Raw genomic sequence first — 26,726 nt, 5'->3', positions numbered from 1 at the left:
CTGGTACTCCCTGTATATAGCTCCACATTGATCTGGTACTGGTACTCCCTGTATATAGCTCCACATTGATCTGGTACTCCCTGTATATAGCTCCACATTGATCTGGTACTGGTACTCCCTGTATGTAGCTCCACATTGATCTGGTCCTGGTACTCCTGTATGTAGCTCCACATTGATCTGGTCCTGGTACTCCCTGTATGTAGCTCCACATTGATCTGGTCCTGGTACTCCTGTATGTAGCTCCACATTGATCTGGTACTGGTACTTCCTGTATGTAGCTCCACATTGATCTGGTCCTGGTACTCCCTGTATGTAGCTCCACATTGATCTGGTCCTGGTACTCCCTGTATGTAGCTCCACATTGATCTGGTACTGGTACTTCCTGTATATAGCTCCACATTGATCTGGTACTGGTACTTCCTGTATATAGCTCCACATTGATCTGGTACTTCCTGTATATAGCTCCACATTGATCTGGTATTCCCTGTATATAGCTCCACATTGATCTGGTACTGGTATTTCCTGTATATAGCTCCACATTGATCTGGTACTGGTACTCCCTGTATATAGCTTCACATTGATCTGGTACTGGTACTCCCTGTATATAGCTCCACATTGATCTGTTACTCCCTGTATATACAGTTGAAGTTGGAAGTTTACATACACTTTAGTCAAATACATTTAAACTCAGTTTTTCCTCAAATCCTGACATTTAATCAGAGTAAAAATGATAAATAAGATGCTATTATATTTGTAACTATTCCCCATTGATGTAGATAATGTGTTCTCAGTCAATGCACTTGGAAAAATGGTCTTCCTGTATGTAGCACACACACACACACATAAATACTCCACACACTGGTACTGGTACCACACACACACACACACACACACACACACACACACACACATAAATACACACACACACACACACACACACACACACATAAATACACACACACCACACTCACACACATCACACATTGATCACACACACACACACACATTGATCTGGTACACACACACACACACACACACACATTGACACACTTCCTGTATATAGCTCCACAGTGTATAATCTGTGATTCTCCTAGTCCAGTTCTCTGTGACCTTGTTTTGACAGCCTGTCTTATAATCATATCATAACGGAGTGCTGGGTGTAACGGCCATTATTCAATCATGTCATTAAGGGACAGGAGGCAGTGTAGTTGCCCTGTGACCTCAACTCCATGGTTCAAGACCCCATTTCAGCTGTTTCCCCCATCAATCATTACATTTAGGCCTATACAGCCCACGGCAGACTCCAGAATGATTTGTTTAGCTGTGTCAAAGCTTGCTTACTGCAATTGAACAGTTAAACACGACTCAGGCAATGCCCAACCCATCGCCCTACACCTCTCCTGTCTACTTCCTAGGGTGCCTGTGGTGTTGAACTCTGACTGCCTCATAGGTTTTTAGATGACACTGGGACTTATCGTTAATGTTTAGGGCTATACATCTCTGTGAGTCAGTGTTGTATAACCCTGTTGATATCGCTGGTACAGGTTATAGCCTGATGCGCATCAGTGATTCAACACCTAAACGTTTCTCTGCAGTGTTCAGGTAGGCCTCAGGTAGTCCTAGGCTTGTTTTGACAGCCTGTCTTATAATCATAGGCCTCAGGAGTGCTGGGTGTAACGGCATTATTCAATCAGTGTTCAGGTAGGCCTCAGGTAGTCCTAGGCTTCGGCAACTCTGCAGTGTTCAGGTTTAGGCCTCAATCAGTCCTAGGCTTACAGGCACGCTCTGCAGTGTTCAGGTAGGCTCAGGTAGTCAAGGCTTGCACGCAATCTGCAGTGTTCAGGTAGGCCTCAGGTAGTCCAGGCTTCGGCATCGCTCTGCAGTGTTCAGGTAGGCCTCAGGTAGTCCTAGGCTCTGCTGCCTCTGCAGTGTTCAGGTAGGCCTCAGGTAGTCCTAGGTTTAGGGCATACATCTCTGCAGTGTTCAGGTAGGCCTCAGGTAGTCCTAGGCTTCGGCATCGCTCTGCAGTGTTCAGGTAGGCCTCAGGTAGTCCTAGGCTTCGGCATCGCTCTGCAGTGTTCAGGTAGGCCTCAGGTAGTCCTAGGCTTCGGCATCGCTCTGCAGTGTTCAGGTAGGCCTCAGGTAGTCCTAGGCTTCGGCATCGCTCTGCAGTGTTCAGGTAGGCCTCAGGTAGTCCTAGGTTTCGGCATCGCTCTGCAGTGTTCAACACGTCCTAAAGGGGGGGGGGGGGTTATTATAATGTGTGCTGAGTATTTTCCTTGGAACCCAATAAGCTACAGCCTACCATATATGTATTGCTTGTATTACCCTCATTAAATATGAAAACAATACATCCTTTGTCATTTTATAAGTCATTAGTCTGTCTTTTTATTCATCTTTTAAACCTTTACTTCTGTTCTTGGCTCAAACTTTGAGCACTGTTTGAGATCTATACATTAATTTAAACTGATTGACCGCACGTATGGCCACGTACAACCTCATAGGTTGCAATGAGCCGCGTATAATTGACCGTAACAGAGGACGAGCGGCACGGGAATGCGCGGTCACCCTGGCTCTGTTCTGTCCGCTCACGGCACGGACGCGCGCAAAGGGATTGCCGTTCCTCTCCGTCTCTCTCTGCATCTTCTTCTCTCTGAAGTTGATCTGTAATCGAGCTGCTGTTCCGCGGGTCACGTTAATTAATCATCTGTGGAGGTTGACGATCAGAAATGGACGGAATGACGTTTCCATGGATGAGTCGGGACGTTTGATGGAGGTTTCGTTGGGAATAATCAACGCCTTTCTGAGTCTACAGGAAATGTAAGTACGCAAATGTGGTCCTAGTCTATTGAGAATGACAGGTAGCCTACAACGTGTACGCCGACCCCTTCGGAATAAGCCTGACTGGTCATTATAGCCGGAGGGACAGAAAGACTAACATTTCTAAAATGTTCTATTCATTTGAGCAAACATTGCGAAAACATTAGGCTATATGTTATGTAGGCTAATGTCCTTATGAGCTTAAAGGGATAGTTCAGGATTTTGGCAATGACCCGCTGGACTCACGCTGGTTGAGTCAACGTTGTTTCAACGTCAATTCAAAATAAATTCAACAGACGTTGAAATGAGCAGTGGAGAGGTCCTTTATCTACTTCCCCCAGTCAGATCAACTCCTGCATACCAGTTTCTTTATTTTGCTTCCAGTATGAAGGAAGAAGACAGTTTTGCGAGTCAATGCTAACTAGTGTTATCGCAATGACTGGGAGTTTATAGGAACCAGTAGCATGCAAGCCAGGGCTGTGGGCCAGAACCAGTTATTGGAGACGTTACAATATTTTTTTTATACCACACACACATTATAAAAATGACAAGCTACTCTGACATTTAAATACTGATATCAATAAAACCAACGACCGATGTCTTGGAGGCGACCAATAGCATAGGCCAATGACACGAGTGGACACACAGATCTCATGCCAACAATATGAGGAGGTCATTATAGTCCAACTCTCCAGTGGCACTCATGTATTCTATCATATTCTTCCCGCAATTGTATTTTAAAAATATTGCGAAATACCTTCTAGCTGCTTTTCACTGACAGCGACAACTTATCAATCATCATCAACTCATCAATCATCTGTTTTATATTTGCTGCTGAATTGCGGGAATCCCGACTGTAGACGAGGCCTAAACGCTCATTATGTGACAACACAATCTACAGGGATTACATTTTTCTTTTTTTAACTATTGATCCTCTATTGTGGCTAAATTATGCTGGTGTAGTATTTTCAATGATTTGTTTCTATAGAGACCGGAGTCATGATCTAATTTGACATATGTATTAAACTTAATCTGCAGCCCTTCCTGTAGCGCTGTGTTCTTCCTGTAGCGCTGTGTGTTCTTCCTGCAGCCCTTCCTGCAGCGTTGTGTGTTCTTCCTGCAGCGTTGTGTGTTCTTCCTGCAGCGTTGTGTGTTCTTCCTGCAGGGCTGTGCGTTCTTCCTGCAGGGCTGTGCATTCTTCCTGCAGGGCTGTGCGTTCCTCCTGTAGGGTTGTGCGTTCCTCCTGTAGGGTTGTGCGTTCTTCCTGCAGGGCTGTGCGTTCTTCCTGTAGCGCTGTGTGTTCTTCCTGCAGGGCTGTGCGTTCTTCCTGCAGGGCTGTGCATTCTTCCTGCAGGGCTGTGTGTTCTTCCTGCAGGGCTGTGTGTTCTTCCTGCAGGGCTGTGCATTCTTCCTGCAGGGCTGTGTGTTCTTCCTGCAGGGCTGTGTGTTCTTCCTGCAGGGCTGTGCGTTCTTCCTGCAGGGCTGTGCATTCTTCCTGCAGGGCTGTGCGTTCCTCCTGTAGGGTTGTGCGTTCCTCCTGTAGGGTTGTGCGTTCCTCCTGTAGGGTTGTGCGTTCTTCCTGCAGGGCTGTGCGTTCTTCCTGTAGCGCTGTGTGTTCTTCCTGTAGCGCTGTGTGTTCTTCCTGCAGGGCTGTGCGTTCTTCCTGCAGGGCTGTGCGTTCCTCCTGCAGGGCTGTGCGGTCCTCCTGCAGGGCTGTGCGGTCCTCCTGCAGGGCTGTGTGTTCTTCCTGCAGGGCTGTGCGGTCCTCCTGCAGGGCTGTGCGTTCTTCCTGCAGGGCTGTGCGGTCCTCCTGCAGGGCTGTGCGGTCCTCCTGCAGGGCTGTGCGGTCCTCCTGTAGGGTTGTGCGTTCCTCCTGTAGGGTTGTGCGTTCCTCCTGTAGGGTTGTGCGTTCTTCCTGTAGGGTTGTGCTCTCTCCCCAAGGCCAGATAGTCACCACTTATTATTCTGAATTCAATGGCAGTGGCTAAAGGAACATTTTAATATATGACTTCAGGCAGCTCTCCACCCCTGATGTTTATACGGTTGGATGACTTCAGGCAGCTCTCCACCCCTGATGTTTATACGGTTGGATGACTTCAGGCAGCTCTCCACCCCTGATGTTTATACGGTTGGATGACTTCAGGCAGCTCTCCACCCCTGATGTTTATACGGTTGGATGACTTCAGGCAGCTCTCCACCCCTGATGTTTATACGGTTGGATGACTTCAGGCAGCTCTCCACCCCTGATGTTTATACGGTTGGATGACTTCAGGCAGCTCTCCACCCCTGATGTTTATACGGTTGGATGACTTCAGGCAGCTCTACACCCCTGATGTTTATACGGTTGGATGACTTCAGGCAGCTCTCTACCCCTGATGTTTATACGGTTGGATGACTTCAGGCAGCTCTCCACCCCTGATGTTTATACGGTTGGATGACTTCAGGCAGCTCTCCACCCCTGATGTTTATACGGTTGGATGACTTCAGGCAGCTCTCCACCCCTGATGTTTATACGGTTGGATGACTTCAGGCAGCTCTCCACCCCTGATTACAAGGTTGGATGACTTCAGGCAGCTCTCCACCCCTGATGTTTATACGGTTGGATGACTTCAGGCAGCTCTCCACCCCTGATGTTTATACGGTTGGATGACTTCAGGCAGCTCTCCACCCCTGATGTTTATACGGTTGGATGACTTCAGGCAGCTCTCCACCCCTGATGTTTATACGGTTGGATGACTTCAGGCAGCTCTCCACCCCTGATGTTTATACGGTTGGATGACTTCAGGCAGCTCTCCAACCCCTGGTGTTTATACGGTTGGATGACTTCAGGCAGCTCTCCACCCCTGATGTTTATACGGTTGGATGACTTCAGGCAGCTCTCCACCCCTGATGTTTAAGCAGATAAAGGGCCTCCACCCCAGATGACTTCAGGCAGCTCTCTCTGATGTTTATACGGTTGGATGACTTCAGGCATCCACCCCTGATGTTTATCGGTTGGATGACTTCAGGCAGCTCTCCACCCCTGATGTTTATACGGTTGGATGACTTCAGGCAGATCTACACCCCTGATGTTTATGGTTGGATGACTTCAGGCAGCTCTACACCCCTGATGTTTATACGGTTGGATGACTTCAGGGCCTGATGTTTATACGGTTGGATGACTTCAGGCAGCTCTCCACCCCTGATGTTTATACGGTTGGATGACTTCAGGCAGCTCTCCACCCCTGATGTTTATACGGTTGGATGACTTCAGGCAGCTCTCCACCCCTGATGTTTATACGGTTGGATGACTTCAGGCAGCTCTCCACCCCTGGTGTTTATACGGTTGGATGACTTCAGGCAGCTCTCCACCCCTGATGTTTATACGGTTGGATGACTTCAGGCAGCTCTCCACCCCTGATGTTTATACGGTTGGATGACTTCAGGCAGCTCTCCACCCCTGATGTTTATACGGTTGGATGACTTCAGGCAGCTCTCCACCCCTGATGTTTATACGGTTGGATGACTTCAGGCAGCTCTCTACCCCTGATGTTTATACGGTTGGATGACTTCAGGCAGCTCTCTACCCCTGATGTTTATACGGTTGGATGACTTCAGGCAGCTCTCCACCCCTGATGTTTATACGGTTGGATGACTTTGGGAGTTTCAGATAAAGGGCCTCGTCTGGGAAGCAGATAAAGGGCCTCGTCGGGGATCTAGATCAAGGGCCTCGTCGGGGATCTAGATCAAGGGCCTCGTCGGGGAATCAGATAAAGGGCCTGGTCGGGAAAGCAGATAAAGAGCCTCGTCGGGGATCTAGATCAAGGGCCTCGTCGGGATCTAGATCAAGGGCCTCGTCGGGGATCTAGATCAAGGGCCTCGTCGGGGATCTAGATCAAGGGCCTCGTCGGGGATCTAGGTCAAGGGCCTCGTCGGGGATCTAGATCAAGGGCCTCGTCGGGGATCTAGATCAAGGGCCTCGTCGGGGATCTACATCAAGGGCCTGGTCGGGGAAGCACATCAAGGGCCTCGTCGGGGATCTAGATCAAGGGCCTCGTCGGGGATCTAGGTCAAGGGCCTCGTCGGGGATCTACATCAAGGGCCTGGTCGGGATCAGATCAAGGGCCTCGTCGGGGATCTAGATCAAGGGCCTCGTCGGGGATCTAGGTCAAGGGCCTCGTCGGGGATCTAGGTCAAGGGCCTCGTCGGGGATCTAGGTCAAGGGCCTCGTCGGGGATCTAGATCAAGGGCCTGGTCGGGGATCTAGATCAAGGGCCTCGTCGGGGATCTAGATCAAGGGCCTCGTCGGGGATCTAGGTCAAGGGCCTCGTCGGGGATCTAGGTCAAGGGCCTCGTCGGGGATCTAGATCAAGGGCCTGGTCGGGGATCTAGATAAAGGGCCTGGTCGGGGATCTAGATCAAGGGCCTCGTCGGGGATCTAGGTCAAGGGCCTCGTCGGGGATCTAGGTCAAGGGCCTCGTCGGGGATCTAGGTCAAGGGCCTCGTCGGGGAAGCAGATCAAGGGCCTCGTCGGAGAAGTCCTGAACTATCCTCTTAAGGTAAAGGTTGTTCATGCCTCATGTAGCTTGTGATTAGCCTATAGGCTGCCGAGTGGCGCAGCGGTCTAAAGGCTCTGCATCTCAGTGCAAGAGTCGTCACTACAGTCCCTGGTTCGAATCCAGGCTGTATCACATCCGGCCTTGGTTGGGAGCCCCATAGGGCGGCGCACAATTGGCCCAGCATTGTCCGAGTTTGGTCGGACAACACCTATTTAAATAAATAGAATATAAAGCTGGCTGTGGGTTTGGCCTGTCTAGTGTCTGTTATAGTTGACATGGACAGTGTGTGTGTGTGTGTGTGTGTGTGTGTGTGTGTGTGTGTGTGTGTTGCAGGGGGAAACTTGGAGTCAGTGGGTTTTGTTGGACACAGCAGCAGAGTTGGCCTGTGAGCAGAGTTGGCCAGTGTGTGTGTGTGTAGCAGAGGAGGCTGGTGGGAGGAGGTTTAAGAGGACGGGTTCGTTGTAATGGCTGGAATGGAATGGTATTAAACACATCAAACAAATGAAAACCACACGGTTGACTCTGTTGCACTTATTCCATTCCAGCCATTACAATGAACCTGTCCTCCTGTAGCTCCCCTCCACCAGCCTCCTCTGTTGTATAAAGTTGGCTGGGCTCTCCCTGTTTCAGACCAGACAACAGCCTTTTCTCCTCATTTACTAGACAATAAGGCCAGACAATGTGACTGTTCCTCAGTAACAATCCCAGGCTCTTTATAGATGAATATTAAATGAAATATAATAGCAAAGTTAACAGAAAAATGTTCTGTTTCTGATGTCATGTGATCTCTGTTACTATAGTAATAACTTAGGCTACCTGAGAACTATTAACCTGTTAACTCTGATCTCTGATTCACCTCATAGACTTGTATAAAAGTATTTGAGCAGGAGATAAGAGATTAGAGATTGCGGGAGGGCGGGGCTATAGTTCCCCAGGCTTCAACACCTGTTCGACAGGTTTTATAACTGCTGAATTTGATTTGGCTGTTGGTACATTCAGCCTGAACATGATCATAACTTTTCAACCAGTACTGGGTACAACCAGGCAGCGGTACTGGGGGGGTACGACCAGGCAGTGGTACTGGGTACAACCAGGCAGCGGTACCGGGTACAACCAGGCAGCGGTACCGGGTACAACCAGGCAGCGGTACCGGGTACAACCAGGCAGCGGTACTGGGTACAACCAGGCAGCGGTACTGGGGGTACGACCAGGCAGCGGTACCGGGTACAACCAGGCAGCGGTACTGGGTACGACCAGGCAGCGGTACCGGGTACAACCAGGCAGCGGTACTGGGGGTACAACCAGGCAGCGGTACTGGGGGTACGACCAGGCAGCGGTACTGGGTACACCCAGGCAGCGGCTGGGGGTACAACCAGGCAGCGGTACCGGGTACAACCAGGCAGCGGTACTGGGTACAACCAGGCAGCGGTACCGGGTACAACCAGGCAGCGGTACCGGGTACAACCAGGCAGCGGTACCGGGTACAACCAGGCAGCGGTACCGGGTACGACCAGGCAGCGGTACCGGGTACGACCAGGCAGCGGTACCGGGTACGACCAGGCAGCGGTACCGGGTACGACCAGGCAGCGGTACCGGGTACGACCAGGCAGCGGTACCGGGTACGACCAGGCAGCGGTACCGGGTACGACCAGGCAGCGGTACCGGGTACGACCAGGCAGCGGTACCGGGTACGACCAGGCAGCGGTACCGGGTACGACCAGGCAGCGGTACCGGGTACGACCAGGCAGCGGTACCGGGTACAACCAGGCAGCGGTACTGGGTGGGTACGACCAGGCAGCGGTACTGGGCGGGTACGACCAGGCAGCGGTACTGGGCGGGTACGACCAGGCAGCGGTACTGGGCGGGTACGACCAGGCAGCGGTACTGGGCGGGTACGACCAGGCAGCGGTACTGGGCGGGTACGACCAGGCAGCGGTACTGGGTACGACCAGGCAGCGGTACTGGGCGGGTACGACCAGGCAGCGGTACCGGGCGGGTACGACCAGGCAGCGGTACCGGGCGGGTACGACCAGGCAGCGGTACTGGGTACAACCAGGCAGCGGTACTGGGGGCGGGTACGACCAGGCAGTGGTACTGGGTACAACCAGGCAGCGGTACCGGGTACAACCAGGCAGCGGTACCGGGTACAACCAGGCAGCGGTACCGGGTACAACCAGGCAGCGGTACCGGGTACGACCAGGCAGCGGTACCGGGTACAACCAGGCAGCGGTACCGGGTACGACCAGGCAGCGGTACCGGGTACGACCAGGCAGCGGTACCGGGTACGACCAGGCAGCGGTACCGGGTACAACCAGGCAGCGGTACCGGGTACAACCAGGCAGCGGTACTGGGGGTACAACCAGGCAGCGGTACTGGGGGTACAACCAGGCAGCGGTACCGGGTACAACCAGGCAGCGGTACTGGGGGGTACAACCAGGCAGCGGTACCGGGTACGACCAGGCAGCGGTACCGGGTACGACCAGGCAGCGGTACCGGGTACGACCAGGCAGCGGTACCGGGTACAACCAGGCAGCGGTACGGGTACACCCAGGCAGCGGTACCGGGTACACCCAGGCAGCGGTACTGGGGGGCAGCGGTAACACGACCAGGCAGCGGTACTGGGGGTACAACCAGGCAGCGGTACTGGGGGTACAACCAGGCAGCGGTACCGGGGGGTACGACCAGGCAGCGGTACCGGGGGTACGACCAGGCAGCGGTACCGGGGGTACGACCAGGCAGCGGTACGGGGGTACGACCAGGCAGCGGTACCTGGGGGGGTACGACCAGGCAGCGGTACCGGGGGTACGACCACCGGGGGGTACGACCAGGCAGCGGTACTGGGGGTACGGCCAGGCAGCCAGGCAGTGGTACAGGCAGGGTACCGGGTACGGCCAGGCAGCGGTGGTACGCACGACCAGGCAGCGGTACCAGGCACGACCAGGCAGCGGTACCGGGTACGACCAGGCAGCGGTACCGGGTACACGACCAGGCAGCGGTACTGGGCGGGTACGACCAGGCAGCGGTACTGGGGACGTACGACCAGGCAGCGGTACTGGGCGGGTACGACCAGGCAGCGGTACTGGGTGGGTACGACCAGGCAGCGGTACCGGGGGTACGACCAGGCAGCGGTACCGGGACGTACGACCAGGCAGCGGTACCGGGTGGGTTCGACCAGGCAGCGGTACCGGGTACGACCAGGCAGCGGTACAGGGTGGGTACGACCAGGCAGCGGTACCGGGTGGGTTCGACCAGGCAGCGGTACCGGGTACGACCAGGCAGCGGTACAGGGGACGTACGACCAGGCAGCGGTACCGGGTAGGTACGACCAGGCAGCGGTACTGGGTACGACCAGGCAGCGGTAGTGGGGACGTACGACCAGGCAGCGGTACCGGGTAGGTACGACCAGGCAGCGGTACCGGGTAGGTACGACCAGGCAGCGGTACTGGGTAGGTACGACCAGGCAGCGGTACTGGGTAGGTATGACCAGGCAGCGGTACTGGGTAGGTATGACCAGGCAGCGGTACTGGGTAGGTATGACCAGGCAGCGGTACGGGGTAGGTACGACCAGGCAGCGGTACTGGGTACAACCAGCAGAACCATTAAAGATCCACTCTCAAACTTTTAGTTTAATTTCAGTCAGTAGTGCCTGGTCGTACCCAGTAGCGGTTCTGAGGTAGCGCTGCCTGGTCGTACCCAGTAGAGGTTCTGAGGTAGAGCTGCCTGGTCGTACCCAGTAGAGGTTCTAAGGTAGCGCTGCCTGGTCGTACCCAGTAGAGGTTCTGAGGTAGAGCTGCCTGCTCGTACCCAGTAGAGGTTCTGAGGTAGCGCTGCCTGGTCGTACCCAGTAGCGGTTCTGAGGTAGAGCTGCCTGGTCGTACCCAGTAGTGGTTCTGAGGTAGCGCTGCCTGGCAGTAGTGGTTCTGAGGTAGAGCTGCCTGGTCGTACCCAGTAGAGGTTCTGAGGTAGAGCTGCCTGGTCGTACCCAGTAGAGGTTCTGAGGTAGAGCTGCCTGGTGGGTACCCAGTAGGGTTCTGACCAGAGCAGCGGTACCGGGTAGAGGTTCTGAGGTAGCGCTGCCTGGCACCCAGTAGCAGTTCTGAGGTAGCGCTGCCTGGTCGTACCCAGTAGAGGTTCTGAGGTAGCGCTGCCTGGTCGTACCCAGGTTCAGTAGAGCTGCCTGGTCGTACCAGTAGGGGTTCTGAGGTAGCACTGCCTGGACCCAGTAGAGGTTCTGAAGTAGAGCTGCCTGGTCGTACCCAGTAGGGGTTCTGAGGTAGCGCTGCCTGGTCGTACCCAGTAGAGGTTCTGAGGTAGAGCTGCCTGGTCATACCCAGTAGTGGTTCTGAGGTAGAGCTGCCTGGTCGACCCCAGTGGTTCTGAGGTAGAGCTGCCTGGTACCCAGTAGAGGTTCTGAAGTAGAGCTGCCTGGTCCCAGTAGTGGTTCTGAGGTAGAGCTGCCTGGTACCCAGTAGTGGTTCTGAGGTAGAGCTGCCTGGTCGTACCCAGTAGAGGTTCAGCGCTGCCTGGTCGTACCCAGTAGTGGTTCTGAGGTAGAGCTGCCTGGTCGTACCCAGTAGAGGTTCTGACCAGAGCTGCCTGGGTACCCAGTAGGGGTTCTGAGGTAGCGCTGCCTGGTCGTACCCAGTAGAGGTTCAGGCTGCCTGGTCGTACCCAGTAGGGGTTCTGGTAGCGCTGCCTGGTCGACCAGGTTCTGAGGTAGAGCCTGGTCGTACCCAGTAGTGGTTCTGAGGTAGCGCTGCCTGGTCGACCAGTGGCAGCGCTGCCTGGTCGTACCCAGTAGCGGTTCTGAGGTACGTACCCAGAGCTGCCTGGCGGTTCTGAGGTAGCGCTGCCTGGGTACCCAGTAGAGGTTCTGAGGTATGACCAGGCAGTTCTGAGGTAGAGCTGCCTGGTCGTACCCAGTAGTGGTTCTGAGGTAGAGCTGCCTGGGTACCCAGTAGTGGTTCTGAGGTAGCACTGCCTGGTCGTACCCAGTAGCGGTTCTGAGGTAGAGCTGCCTGGTACCCAGTAGTGGTTCTGAAGTAGAGCTGCCTGGTCACCCAGTAGTGGTTCTGAGGTAGCGCTGCCTGGTCGTACCCAGTAGTGGTTCTGAAGTAGAGCTGCCTGGTCGTACCCAGTAGTGGTTCAGCGCTGCCTGGTCGTACCCAGTAGAGGTTCTGAGGTAGAGCTGCCTGGTCGACCCAGTAGGGGTTCTGAGGTAGAGCTGCCTGGTGCACCCAGTAGCGGTTCTGAAGTAGAGCTGCCTGGTCGTACCCCAGGTAGAGCTGCCTGGGTACCCAGTAGTGGTTCTGAGGTAGAGCTGCCTGGTCGTACCCAGTAGAGGTTCTGAGGTAGCGCTGCCTGGTCGTACCCAGTAGAGGTTCTGAGGTAGAGCTGCCTGGTCGTACCCAGTAGCGGTTCTGAGGTAGAGCTGCCTGGTCGTACCCAGTAGAGGTTCTGAGGTAGAGCTGCCTGGTCGTACCCAGTAGAGGTTCTGAGGTAGAGCTGCCTGGTCGTACCCAGTAGAGGTTCTGAGGTAGAGCTGCCTGGTCGTACCCAGTAGAGGTTCTGAGGTAGAGCTGCCTGGTCGTACCCAGTAGAGGTTCTGAGGTAGAGCTGCCTGGTCGTACCCAGTAGCGGTTCTGAGGTAGAGCTGCCTGGTTACCCAGTAGAGGTTCTGAGGTAGCGCTGCCTGGTCGTACCCAGTAGCAGTTCTGAGGTAGCGCTGCCTGGTTCTAGAGGTTCTGAGGTAGCGCTGCCTGGTCGTACCCAGTAGAGGTTCTGAAGTAGAGCCTGCAGTAGGGGTTCTGAGGTAGCACTGCCTGGTCGTACCCAGTAGAGGTTCTGAAGTAGAGCTGCCTGGTCGTACCCAGTAGGGGTTCTGAGGTAGCGCTGCCTGGTCGTACCCAGTAGAGGTTCTGAGGTAGAGCTGCCTGGTCGTACCCAGTAGTGGTTCTGAGGTAGAGCTGCCTGGTCGTACCCAGTAGTGGTTCTGAGGTAGAGCTGCCTGGTCGTACCCAGTAGTGGTTCTGAGGTAGAGCTGCCTGGTCGTACCCAGTAGTGGTTCTGAGGTAGAGCTGCCTGGTCGTACCCAGTAGTGGTTCTGAGGTAGAGCTGCCTGGTCGTACCCAGTAGAGGTTCTGAGGTAGCGCTGCCTGGTCGTACCCAGTAGTGGTTCTGAGGTAGCGCTGCCTGGTCGTACCCAGTAGAGGTTCTGAAGTAGAGCTGCCTGGTCGTACCCAGTAGGGGTTCTGAGGTAGCTGCCTGGTGCAGTAGAGGTTCTGAGGTAGCGCTGCCTGGTCGTACCCAGTAGGGGTTCTGAAGTAGCGCTGCCTGGGTTCTGAGGTAGAGCTGCCTGGTCGTACCCAGTAGTGGTTCTGAGGTAGCGCTGCCTGGTCGTACCCAGTAGCGGTTCTGAGGTAGCGCTGCCTGGTCGTACCCAGTAGGTTCTGAGGTAGAGCTGCCTGGTCGTACCCAGTAGCGGTTCTGAGGTAGAGCTGCCTGGTCGTACCCAGTAGCGGTTCTGAGGTAGCGCTGCCTGGTCGTACCCAGTAGAGGTTCTGAGGTAGAGCTGCCTGGTGTACCCAGTAGAGGTTCTGAGGTAGAGCTGCCTGGTCGTACCCAGTAGTGGTTCTGAGGTAGAGCTGCTGGTGTACCCAGTAGTGGTTCCTGGTCGTACCCAGTAGAGGTTCTGAGGTAGAGCTGCCTGCTCGACCCAGTAGTGGTTCTGAAGTAGAGCCATCAGTAGTGGTTCTGAGGTAGCGCTGCCTGGTCTACCCAGTAGTGGTTCTGAAGTAGAGCTGCCTGGTCGTACCCAGTAGTGGTTCTGAGGTAGCGCTGCCTGGTCGTACCCAGTAGAGGTTCTGAGGTAGAGCTGCCTGGTCGTACCCAGTAGGGGTTCTGAGGTAGAGCTGCCTGGTCTACCCAGTAGCGGTTCTGAAGTAGAGCTGCCTGGTCGTACCCAGTAGCGGTTCTGAGGTAGAGCTGCCTGGTATACCCACAGTGGTTCTGAGGTAACTGGTACCCTAGAGGTTCTGCAGCGCTGCCTGGTCTTAGAGGTTCTGAGGTAGCTGCCTGGTCGTCACGGTTCTGAAAGCTGCCTGGTCGTACCCAGTAGAGGTTCTGAGGTAAGCTGCCTGTCCAGTAGAGGTTCTGAGGTAGAGGCCTGGTCCAACCCTAGAGGTTCTGAGGTAGAGCTGCCCTTCAGTAGAGGTTCAAGAGCTGCCTGGTCGTACCCAGTAGAGGTTCTGAGGAAGCTGCCTGGTTGCAGTAGAGGTTCTGAGGTAGAGCTGCCTGGTCGACCCAGTAGAGGTTCTGAGGTAGAGCTGCCTGGTCACCCAGTAGCAGTTCTGAAGAGCTGCCTGGTCGAGTAGGATTGGAACTCCTGTTGTTCTGAGGTAGCGGGCATCAATGTCTCCCATGAAAATAGCTACGTCACTGTGTGCAGATATGTGGACTATAACACAGGTTCTAACTGGTCTATCTGCATCTTGCTAGCTGTCACTCAAATGGTGAGGAATTGGAACTCCTGTTGCTAGGGGGCTGGCCAACTGGACCCAAGCTTGCCTTCACTCAAAAGGCGAGGGATTGGAACTCCTGTTGCTAGGGGGCTGGCCAACTGGACCCAAGCTTGCCTTCACTCAAAAGGCGAGGGATTGGAACTCCTGTTGCTAGGGGGCTGGCCAACTGGACCCAAGCTAGCCTTCACTCAAAAGGCGAGGGATTGGAACTCCTGTTGCTAGGGGGCCAACTGGACCCAAGCTTGCCTTCACTCAAAAGGCGAGGGATTGGAACTCCTGTTGCTAGGGGGCTGGCCAACTGGACCCAAGCTAGCTGTCACTCAAAAGGCGCGGGATTGGAACTCCTGTTGCTAGGGGGCTGGCCAACGGGACCCAAGCTAGCTGTCACTCAAAAGGCGAGGGATTGGAACTCCTGTTGCTAGGGGGCTGGCCAACTGGACCCAAGCTAGCTGTCACTCAAAAGGTGAAGGATTGGAACTCCTGTTGCTAGGGAGCTGGCCAACTGGACCCAAGCTTGCCGTAACTCGAAATGACGCCACAGAAAACAGTCACTTTCAAACCAAGGAGTTCGTGGTTAATTGAGGTAAAACAGTAATTCTGCACATAAGTTATTCATGTATGAACTACACATTGACACATTCAGCCCAAAAATGTGAGGATTAAAAAATACTTATGTAGTCGCCAAAGTTCCAGAGAATGTCTTTAATTCCCTGTGAGACTGAGATGCAGACGGCCAGACAGACACGGTGCTCGGCCCCCTCCTGTACTCCCTGTTCACGTATTACTGCATGGCCACGCATGCCTCACAACTCAATCATCAAGTTTGCTGATGGCACAACAGTGGTAGTCCTGGTTACCGACGAGACCGGCGACAGGGAGGAGATGAGAGCGCTGGAGGAGGTGGTGCCAGGAAATGAACCTCCCTCAATGTCAACAAAACGAATTAGCTGATCGTGGACTACAGGAGACTATAGCCACTGCCTGTTCACACCGCTATCATCTAGAAGGCAGACACGGTACAGGTGCATCAAAACTGGGACAGAGACTGAAAAACAGCTTTTATCTTCAGGTCATCAGACTGTTAAATAGTCACCACTAGCCAGCCTCCACTCAGTACCCTGCCCTGAACCTTAGTAACTGTTACTAGCCAGCCTCCACTCAGTACCCTGCCCTGAACCTTAGTCACTGTTACTAGCCAGCCTCCACTCAGTACCCTGCCCTGAACCTTAGTCACTGTTACTAGCCAGCCTCCACTCAGTACCCTGCCCTGAACCTTAGTAACTGTTACTAGCCAGCCTCCACTCAGTACCCTGTCCTGAACCTTAGTAACTGTTACTAGCCAGCCTCCACTCAGTACCCTGCCCTGAACCTTAGTCACTGTTACTAGCCAGCCTCCACTCAGTACCCTGCCCTGAACCTTAGTCACTGTTACTAGCCAGCCTCCACCCAGTACCCTGCCCTGAACCTTAGTCACTGTTACTAGCCTCCACTCAGTACCCTGCCCTGAACCGTAGTCACTGTTACTAGCCAGCCTCCACTCAGTACCCTGCCCTGAACCTTAGTCACTGTTACTAGCCAGCCTCCACTCAGTACCCTGTCCTGAACCTTAGTCACTGTTACTAGCCGGCTACCACCCAGTACCCTGTCCTGAACCTTGGTCACTGTTACTAGCCTCCACTCAGTACCCTGTCCTGAACCTTAGTAACTGTTACTAGCCAGCCTCCACTCAGTACCCTGCCCTGAACCGTAGTCACTGTTACTAGCCAGCCTCCACTCAGTACCCTGCCCTGAACCTTAGTCACTGTTACTAGCCAGCCTCCACTCAGTACCCTGCCCTGAACCTTAGTCACTGTTACTAGCCAGCCTCCACTCAGTACCCTGCCCTGAACCGTAGTCACTGTTACTAGCCAGCCTCCACTCAGTACCCTGCCCTGAACCTTAGTAACTGTTACTAGCCAGCCTCCACTCAGTACCCTGCCCTGAACCTTAGTCACTGTTACTAGCCAGCCTCCACTCAGTACCCTGCCCTGAACCTTAGTCACTGTTACTAGCCAGCCTCCACCCAGTACCCAGCCCTGAACCTTAGTCACTGAACCTCCACTCAGTCACTGCCCTGTTAGTCACTGTTACTAGCCAGCCTCCACTCAGTACCCTGCCCTGAACCTTAGTCACTGTTACTAGCCAGCCTCCACTCAGTACCCTGTCCTGAACCTTAGTCACTGTTACTAGCCGGCTACCACCCAGTACCCTGTCCTGAACCTTGGTCACTGTTACTAGCCTCCACTCAGTACCCTGTCCTGAACCTTAGTCACTGTTACTAGCCAGCCTCCACTCAGTACCCTGCCCTGAACCTTAGTCACTGTTACTAGCCAGCCTCCACTCAGTACCCTGTCCTGAACCTTAGTCACTGTTACTAGCCGGCTACCACCCAGTACCCTGTCCTGAACCTTGGTCACTGTTACTAGCCTCCACTCAGTACCCTGTCCTGAACCTTAGTCACTGTTACTAGCCAGCCTCCACTCAGTACCCTGCCCTGAACCTTAGTCACTGTTACTAGCCTCCACTCAGTACCCTGCCCTGAACCTTAGTCACTGTTACTAGCCGGCTACCACCCAGTACCCTGTCCTGAACCTTAGTCACTGTTACTAGCCGGCTACCACCCAGTACCCTGTCCTGAACCTTAGTCACTGTTACTAGCCGGCTACCACCCAGTACCCTGTCCTGAACCTTAGTCACTGTTACTAGCCTCCACTCAGTACCCTGCCCTGAACCTTAGTCACTGTTACTAGCCGGCTACCACCCAGTACCCTGTCCTGAACCTTAGTCACTGTTACTAGCCGGCTACCACCCAGTACCCTGTCCTGAACCTTAGTCACTGTTACTAGCCGGCTACCACCCAGTACCCTGTCCTGAACCGTAGTCACTGTTACTAGCCTCCACTCAGTACCCTGCCCTGAACCTTAGTCACTGTTACTAGCCGGCTACCACCCAGTACCCTGTCCTGAACCTTAGTCACTGTTACTAGCCGGCTACCACCCAGTACCCTGTCCTGAACCTTGGTCACTGTTACTAGCCTCCACTCAGTACCCTGTCCTGAACCTTAGTCACTGTTACTAGCCAGCCTCCACTCAGTACCCTGCCCTGAACCTTAGTCACTGTTACTAGCCAGCCTCCACTCAGTACCCTGTCCTGAACCTTAGTCACTGTTACTAGCCGGCTACCACCCAGTACCCTGTCCTGAACCTTGGTCACTGTTACTAGCCTCCACTCAGTACCCTGTCCTGAACCGTAGTCACTGTTACTAGCCAGCCTCCACTCAGTACCCTGCCCTGAACCTTAGTCACTGTTACTAGCCTCCACGGTACCCTGCCCTGAACCTTAGTCACTGTTACTAGCCGGCTACCACCCAGTACCCTGTCCTGAACCTTAGTCACTGTTACTAGCCGGCTACCACCCAGTACCCTGTCCTGAACCTTAGTCACTGTTACTAGCCGGCTACCACCCAGTACCCTGTCCTGAACCTTAGTCACTGTTACTAGCCGGCTACCACCCAGTACCCTGTCCTGAACCTTAGTCACTGTTACTAGCCTCCACTCAGTACCCTGCCCTGAACCTTAGTCACTGTTACTAGCCGGCTACCACCCAGTACCCTGTCCTGAACCTTAGTCACTGTTACTAGCCGGCTACCACCCGGTTCTCTACCCTGAACCTTAGTCACTGTTACTAGCCAGCTACCACCCGGTTCTCTACCCTGAACCTTAGTCACTGTTACTAGCCGGCTACCACCCGGTTCTCTACCCTGAACCTTAGTCACTGTTACTAGCCGGCTACCACCCGGTTCTCTACCCTGAACCTTAGTCACTGTTACTAGCCGACTACCACCCGGTTCTCTACCCTGAACCTTAGTCACTGTTACTAGCCAGCCTCCACTCAGTACCCTGCCCTGAACCTTAGTCACTGTTACTAGCCAGCCTCCACTCAGTACCCTGCCCTGAACCTTAGTCACTGTTACTAGCCAGCCTCCACTCAGTACCCTGCCCTGAACCGTAGTCACTGTTACTAGCCAGCCTCCACTCAGTACCCTACCCTGAACCTTAGTCACTGTTACTAGCCAGCCTCCACTCAGTACCCTGCCCTGAACCTTAGTCACTGTTACTAGCCAGCCTCCACTCAGTACCCTGCCCTGAACCTTAGTCACTGTTACTAGCCAGCCTCCACCCAGTACCCTGCCCTGAACCTTAGTCACTGTTACTAGCCTCCACTCAGTACCCTGCCCTGAACCTTAGTCACTGTTACTAGCCGGCTACCACCCAGTACCTGTCCTGAACCTTGGTCACTGTTACTAGCCTCCACTCAGTACCCTGTCCTGAACCTTAGTAACTGTTACTAGCCAGCCTCCACTCAGTACCCTGCCCTGAACCGTAGTCACTGTTACTAGCCAGCCTCCACTCAGTACCCTGCCCTGAACCTTAGTCACTGTTACTAGCCAGCCTCCACTCAGTACCCTGCCCTGAACCTTAGTCACTGTTACTAGCCAGCCTCCACTCAGTACCCTGCCCTGAACCTTAGTCACTGTTACTAGCCAGCCTCCACTCAGTACCCTGCCCTGAACCGTAGTAACTGTTACTAGCCAGCCTCCACTCAGTACCCTGCCCTGAACCTTAGTCACTGTTACTAGCCAGCCTACCACCCAGTACCCTGCCCTGAACCTTAGTCACTGTTACTAGCCAGCCTCCACCCAGTACCCTGCCCTGAACCTTAGTCACTGTTACTAGCCTCCACTCAGTACCCTGCCCTGAACCTTAGTCACTGTTACTAGCCAGCCTCCACCCAGTACCCTGCCCTGAACCTTAGTCACTGTTACTAGCCGGCTACCACCCAGTTCCCTGTCCTGAACCTTAGTCACTGTTACTAGCCGGCTACCACCCAGTACCCTGTCCTGAACCTTAGTCACTGTTACTAGCCGGCTACCACCCAGTACCCTGTCCTGAACCTTAGTCACTGTTACTAGCCGGCTACCACCCAGTTCCCTGTCCTGAACCTTAGTCACTGTTACTAGCCGGCTACCACCCAGTACCCTGTCCTGAACCTTAGTCACTGTTACTAGCCGGCTACCACCCAGTACCCTGTCCTGAACCTTAGTCACTGTTACTAGCCGGCTACCACCCAGTACCCTGTCCTGAACCTTAGTCACTGTTACTAGCCGGCTACCACCCAGTACCCTGTCCTGAACCTTAGTCACTGTTACTAGCCGGCTACCACCCGGTTCTCTACCCTGAACCTTAGTCACTGTTACTAGCCGGCTACCACCCGGTTCTCTACCCTGAACCTTAGTCACTGTTACTAGCTGGCTACCACCCAGTACCCTGTCCTGAACCTTAGTCACTGTTACTAGCCGGCTACCACCCAGTACCCTGTCCTGAACCTTAGTCACTGTTACTAGCTGGCTACCACCCAGTACCCTGTCCTGAACCTTAGTCACTGTTACTAGCCGGCTACCACCCAGTACCCTGTCCTGAACCTTAGTCACTGTTACTAGCCGGCTACCACCCGGTTCTCTACCCTGAACCTTAGTCACTGTTACTAGCCGGCTACCACCCGGTTCTCTACCCTGAACCTTAGTCACTGTTACTAGCCGGCTACCACCCGGTTCTCTACCCTGAACCTTAGTCACTGTTACTAGCCGGCTACCACCCGGTTCTCTACCCTGAACCTTAGTCACTGTTACTAGCCAGCTACCACCCGGTTCTCTACCCTGAACCTTAGTCACTGTTACTAGCCAGCTCCACTCAGTCTCTACCCTGAACCTTAGTCACTGTTACTAGCCAGCTCCACCACCCTGCCCTGAACCTTAGTCACTGTTACTAGCCAGCCTCCACTCAGTACCCTGAACCTTAGTCACTGTTACTAGCCAGCCTCCACCCAGTACCCTGCCCTGAACCTTAGTCACTGTTACCAGCCTTCAGTACCCTGCCCTGAACCTTAGTCACTGTTACTAGCCAGCCTCCACTCAGTACCCTGCCCTGAACCTTAGTCAATGTTACTAGCCGGCCTCCACTCAGTCTGTCCTGAACCTTAGTCACTGTTACTAGCTGGCTACCACCCAGCCTGTCCTGAACCTTGGTCACTGTTACTAGCCTCCACTCAGACCCTGTCCTGAACCTTAGTCACTGTTACTAGCCAGCCTCCACCACCCTGCCCTGAACCGTAGTCACTGTTACTAGCCAGCCTCCACTCAGTACCCTGCCCTGAACCTTAGTCACTGTTACTAGCTGGCAGTACCCTGCCCTGAACCGTAGTCACTGTTACTAGCCAGCCTCCACTCAGTACCCTGCCCTGAACCTTAGTAACTGTTACTAGCCAGCCTCCACTCAGTACCCTGCCCTGAACCTTAGTCACTGTTACTAGCCTCCACTCAGTACCCTGTCCTGAACCTGAGACTACTTTTCCCTATTGAACATCATTGAACACTGGTCACTTTAATAATGTATACTGTTTTACCTACTTCATATGTACAGTTGAAGTCGGAAGTTTACATACACTTAGGTTGGAGTCATTAACTCGTTTTTCAACCACTCCACACATTTTTCTGTTAACAAACTATAGTTTTGGCAAGTCGGTTAGGACATCTACTTTGTGCATGACACAAGTAATTTTTCCAACAATTGTTTACAGACAGAGTGAATTATAAGTGAAATAATCTATCACAATTCCAGTGGGTCGGAAGTTTACATACACTAAGTTGACTGTGCCTTTAAACAGCTTGGAAAATTCCAGAAAATGATGTCATGGCTTTAGAAGCTTCTGATAGGCTAATTGACATAATTTGAGTCAATTGGAGGTGTACCTGTGGATGTATTTCAAGGCCTAACTTCAAACTCAGCGCCTCTTTGCTTGACGTCATGGGAAAATCAAAAGAAATCAGCCAAGACCTGCGAAAATAAATTTTCGACCTCCACAAGTCTGGTTCATCCTTGGGGGCAATTTCCAAACGCCTGAAGGTACCACGTTCATCTGTACAAACAATAGTATGCAAGTATAAACACCATGGGACCACGCAGCCGTCATACCGCTCAGATGAATGTTCTTTGGTGTGAAAAGTGCAAATCAATCCCAGAACAACAGCAAAGGACCTTATGAAGATGCTGGAGGAAACGGGTACAAAAGTATTTATATCCACAGTAAAACGAGTCCTATATCGACATGACCTGAAAGGCCACTGGACTACAGTTTGCAACTGCACATGGGGACAAAGATTGTACTTTTTGACCATCGTTATGTTTGGAGGAAAAAGGGGGAGGTTTACAAGCCAAAGAACATCATCCCAACCGTGAAGCACCTGAAACATTTGACCCAAGTTAAACAATTTAAAGGAAATGCTACCAAATACTAATTGAGTGTATGTAGACTTCTGACCCACTGGGAATGTGATGAAAGAAATAAAAGCTGAAATAAATAATTCTCTCTACTATTATTCTGACATTTCATATTCTTTAAAATAGAGTGGTGATCCTAACTGACCTAAAACAGGGAATCTTTACCCAGATTAAATGTCAGGAATTGTGAAACTGAGTTTAAATATATTTGGCTAAGGTGTATGTAAACTTCTGACTTCAACTGTATCTACTGTATTCTGGTCATGGTTCATCCTATATAACTACCGTTGTCCACTTTTCTGTCCATATATTTATAATCTGGATTTATATAACTACCGTTGTCCACTGTTTTCTGTCCATATATTTATAATCAGGTCCACTTTTCTGTCCATATATTTATAATAATAACTGTCCACTTTTCTGTCCATATATTTATAATCAGGACTTTTCTGTCCTTATATAATTGCTCATTCTAATATTTCCATATATTTATAATGATTGTCTGTTTATTTTAACTTTTTGATCATGTGTGTCCATATATTTATAATCAGTGGAGACTTATATAATTGCTCATTCTGATTGTCTTTTATTTTAAATGTCCTAATAATGTCCGGAACGGAACAAATGGACCTGGACACGTGTTTGATGTACTTGATACAATTCCACTGATTCCACTCCATTCCTTACCTGGAGCCCGTCCTCCCCAAGTTAAGGTTCCACCAACCTCCTGTTTTTTCTTCTTCTATCGCTAGGTATTATTACTACATCTTAAAGAGTTTCAACCTGCTATTGACTTGTTATCACGTTTATCAAAGTTCATACTACCTATGACCGCCAAGCACTTCTGGACATCAGACCGACAGTTACTGACCTCCTTTTCGACTTTGAATACGACTTCAACTCCGACTCGGCTGTTCCAACTGTTCATACCGGATGGGCCAATGAAACAGACGCCCGACTCCACCCTGAAAAATATCCGAACTCAAGAACTCGGATATCTGTGTCAACACCTACTACTAACTACTCAGCTAGTTGGGTTGCAATGTAGCCTGGAATGACTACGGTAATGAACCTTTGCAGCAGAAGATAGAAGATGTAGAAGATTTTTGTTTTTTAAATATTTGATATTTTTTAATATTTTTTAAGATGTTTTATATGATATTGACACTCCGGAGTTCCAATGCCACAATTGTTTGCTAGCGGATTGGCTAACGTACCGCAACTAGAGGGATCATGTGACTAAACTGAATAAAAAGAAGAAGAAATTACACAATGAAACAAAGATAAATGACAAATAATGATAGTAAAAAGACTTTGGAGAATCTTTTAAATGAAATTTAGGGCAAAAAGGCAAACTCTGCTCCATCATTCATTGAATCAGATGGCTCATTCATCACAAAAAGGCAAACTCTGCTCCATCATGTCTCATTCATCACAAAACCCACTGATATTACCAACTACTTTAAAAAAAAAATGAATTGGTAAGACTAGCGAATTTAGGCCATGGGCATGCCAGCAACAAACGCTGATACTACACATCCAAGGAAAACGGACCAAATGATGAAAGTCAAGCGTTGTAATTTTGAATTCCTTAAAGTGAGTTTGGAAGAAGTGAAAGAATGTCAACAATAACAAGCCACCGGGTTATGAGAACTTGGAATTTATTATTATTATTATTATTATTTATTATTATTATTATCCTGAAAATAGCGGACGATATTGCCATTCCTGTTTGCCACATCTTCTATTTAAGCAGATATTAAGCAGAAATGTAATAGAAATTGCGTGTGCCCTCAGACCTGGAGGGAAGCAAAAACTATTCCCCCACCTAAGAATAGTAAAGCCCCCCTAACTGGCTCAAATGGCCGACCAATCAGGCTGTTACCAACCTTTACTAAACTTCTGGAAAAAATGGTGTTTGTATCTTGTCAATGCTATTGTACAGTAAACAAAATTGACAGACTTTCAGCTTATAGGGAAGGACATTCAACAAGCACAGCACTTACACAAATGACTGATGATTGGGACGGCAGGGTAGCCTAGTGGTTAGAGTGTTGGACTAGTAACCACCGGAAGGTTGCAAGTTCAAACCCCCGAGCTGACAAGGTACAAATCTGCCGTTCTGCCCCTGAACAGGCAGTTAACCCACTGTTCCTAGGCCGTCATTGAAAATAAGAATTTGTTCTTAACTGACTTGCTGAGTTAAATAAAGGTCAAATAAAATAAAATTGGCTGAGAGAAATCTATAATAAAATGACTGTGGGGGCTGTTTTGTTAGACTTCAGTGAGGCTTTTGACATTATCGAACATAGTCTGCTGCTGGAAAAAATGTAGATGTTCTGGTTTTACACCCTCTGCTATAATGTGGATAAAGAGTTACCTGTCTAACAGAACACAGAGGGTGTTATGGCTTTACACCCCCTGCTATAATGTGGATAAAGAGTTACCTGTCTAACAGAACGCAGAGGGTGTTATGGCTTTACACCCCCTGCTATAATGTGGATAAAGAGTTACCTGTCTAACAGAACACAGAGGGTGTTATGGCTTTACACCCCCTGCTGTGTTGTGGATAAAGAGTTACCTGTCTAACAGAACACAGAGGGTGTTATGGCTTTACACCCCCTGCTGTGTTGTGGATAAAGAGTTACCTGTCTAACAGAACACAGAGGGTGTTATGGCTTTACACCTCCTGCTGTGTTGTGGATAAAGAGTTACCTGTCTAACAGAACACAGAGGGTGTTATGGCTTTACACCCCCTGCTATAATGTGGATAAAGAGTTACCTGTCTAACGGAACACAGAGGGTGTTATGGCTTTACACCCCCTGCTATAATGTGGATAAAGAGTTACCTGTCTAACAGAACACAGAGGGTGTTATGGCTTTACACCCCCTGCTATAATGTGGATAAAGAGTTACCTGTCTAACAGAACACAGAGGGTGTTATGGCTTTACACCCCTGCTATAATGTGGATAAAGAGTTACCTGTCTAACAGAACACAGAGGGTGGCTTTTCTGTGTTGTGGATAATGGAAACAGAGGGTGTTATGGACAGTTACATAACGGAACACAGTGTATTACACACAGTGTATTCCCTGCTAAATAAAACTCTATCACCAGACAGTTATTTTAACTTCACTGTTCCACACTGTATGGAAAAACTATATCAGGGAGGGGAGGAGGGAGGGGAGGAGAGAGGGGAGGGGAGGGGAGGGGAGGAGAGGGGGAGGGGAGGGGAGGGGGAGGGGAGGAGAGGAGAGGGAGAGGGAGAGGGAGGAGAGGAGAGGAGAGGAGAGGAGAGGGAGCAGCTCCATTGTGCTTACAGGCAGTAATTACGTTTATTTCAGTTAGGAGAGAGTGTGACTGAGCCGAGGGTCACGCTGTGAGTGTGACTGAGCCGAGGTTCACGCGGTGAGTGTGACTGAGCCGAGGTTCACGCTGTGAGTGTGACTGAGCCGGGGTCACGCTGTGAGTGTGACAGAGCCGGGGTCACGCTGTGAGTGTGACTGAGCCGAGGGTCACGCTGTGAGTGTGACTGAGCCGAGGGTCACGCTGTGAGTGTGACAGAGCCGAGGGGGTCACGCTGTGAGTGTGACTGAGCCGAGGGTCACGCGGTGAGTGTGACAGAGCCGAGGTTCACGCTGTGAGTGTGACTGAGCCGGGATCACGCTGTGAGTGTGACAGAGCCGAGGGTCACGCTGTGAGTGTGACAGAGCCGAGGGGTCACGCTGTGAGTGTGACTGAGCCGAGGGTCACGCTGTGAGTGTGACTGAGCCGAGGTTCACGCGGTGAGTGTGACTGAGCCGAGGTTCACGCTGTGAGTGTGACTGAGCCGGGGGTCACGCTGTGAGTGTGTTTTTCATCCTAGCGATTTAAAAGGTGAAAGGGGGATCAGAACAGTGTAAATCAGACGACCGTCTTTACTAGTTGACTTCAACATGTTCTTGTCCTTGTATTTTTGATACGCTATAGCTCAGTGAGTGTGGTACTGTCATGTCTTTTAACACACTTTACATTACACAGTAATGCTGTACCCTATACACAGTAATGATGTACCCATTACACAGTAATGCTGTACCCATTACACAGTAATGCTGTACCCTTTACACAGTAATGCTGTACCCTTTACACAGTAATGCTGTACCCTTTACACAGTAATGCTGTACCCTAAACACATTATACAGTAATGCTGTACCCTTTACACAGTAATGCTGTACCTAAACACATTACACAGTAATGCTGTACCCTTTACACAGTAATGCTGTACCCTAAACACATTATACAGTAATGCTGTACCCTTTACACAGTAATGCTGTACCCTAAACACATTATACAGTAATGCTGTACCCTTTACACAGTAATGCTGTACCCTAAACACATTATACAGTAATGCTGTACCCTTTACACAGTAATGCTGTACCCTAAACACATTACACAGTAATGCTGTACCCTTTACACAGTAATGCTGTACCCTA

At 51.5% G+C, this 26,726-nt stretch overlaps 1 protein-coding gene across 1 annotated transcript in view; it reads left to right on the top strand.

The window, feature by feature from the left end:
• The first annotated feature begins 2,535 nt into the window (after positions 1–2,535).
• The window catches only part of LOC118376552 (thrombospondin type-1 domain-containing protein 1), a 64,392-nt gene continuing 40,201 nt past the window's right edge, over positions 2,536–26,726 (top strand). Inside the window, exon 1 of the mRNA XM_052521734.1 lies at positions 2,536–2,820. The gene's annotated coding sequence lies outside the window, so the exon portion shown is untranslated. The remainder of the gene's footprint in view (positions 2,821–26,726) is intronic.

The sequence above is a fragment of the Oncorhynchus keta genome, chromosome 6, assembly GCF_023373465.1.
Source record: "Oncorhynchus keta strain PuntledgeMale-10-30-2019 chromosome 6, Oket_V2, whole genome shotgun sequence".
Lineage (NCBI taxonomy): Eukaryota > Metazoa > Chordata > Actinopteri > Salmoniformes > Salmonidae > Oncorhynchus > Oncorhynchus keta.
This window is presented reverse-complemented; position numbering and strand designations above follow the sequence as displayed.